A 1260-nucleotide genomic window follows, 5' to 3' on the forward strand; every position below is an offset into this window, starting at 1 on the left:
TAAGCACTATTAATTATGCCTTACTAAACACCATCACCCGCCAACAAAAACACGATTCATTTTACGATTTCATTTACTCTTTTTTCTTTCTTTTAGGGAAACGATTCACTACCAAGCCTAATAGTAAACTGAGTGATAAAGGTTACGCGTCGACTCATGCTTGTGATAAAAATCGATACTGGAGAACATGAGTTAAAAGCCATTTGATTCTTAGTAAGCATTACCACGTATCGCCCTCTGTCTCCAGTCCGTTCGTCTTATCAAAGATACCACAAAGGTTATTTCTGTTCCTGATTGAAGGGAAATTATCATTTATTGACGATTTCCTGGGAATGAAGGGAAGTGAAGGGTAAATCGGGAAATGAATTCGTAGAAGTCACCTTTTCTGTAAAGCGAGAATTTATTACAATTTCTTTGAATTAACCACCACAGTGTTCTTGTCTCCCTTCGTTGCAACAGTGGAAAGGTCGTTATATTGGAATCACCAAATCCATTACATATTATATGACTTGTTTCGTCAAATATTCCCAGAGCAAAGTGCATCTCTTCAGTATAAGGTTAATGGTATGAAGGGATTACGTGATGTCGACGTGGGACAACTAAGCAATATTTTTTCAGCAACATTTGAACTAATGTCTTCATTTTATTGCAACAACCATCTTAAATTTCAGTCGAAAGTTTTCGTTCACATTTCAGATATAATATTACTCGTTTAATTGATTTTCTCATAGAAGTTGTTAAAGAAACCACTATTCACCTACCACTAAATACCTGCTATGATGTCATAGCAGAATATTATATCTATATTTCACTTGTCTTGTGCTACGTGAGTAATGAAGTAAAACCTTTTCCAAGGATTAAGATACATTGTCAAAATACTAACAAAAGTGTAAAATAGATTTTACTGTAAAACTGATGTCAGTCAAATCAAAAGAAAGAACTTGGAAAGAAATGATAATACGCGAGATTTTTAGCATTGTGATATTTTCAATTCAACGAATTGAAACGAGTTAAAACATACATTATTTCATATTACATGCATTATGTAATATGAAATGAACAAAATTATAACGATTTTTTTTTTCCATTTTCGAGTTTCATATAAAATCATGTGATGATAAATGTTACAGACTTTCACAGAAGTTTTCCATGATTTTAGAATTGGATGTAGAAACTACATGTATAAAATATTAGTTATGAAGCGAAATTTTATGCGGATTTTCATAGTAAGTGTTTTTAGCTGGACGGTACAGAATCGTG

Source organism: Penaeus monodon, chromosome 33 (genome assembly GCF_015228065.2).
Source record: "Penaeus monodon isolate SGIC_2016 chromosome 33, NSTDA_Pmon_1, whole genome shotgun sequence".
Classification (NCBI taxonomy): Eukaryota; Metazoa; Arthropoda; class Malacostraca; order Decapoda; family Penaeidae; genus Penaeus; species Penaeus monodon.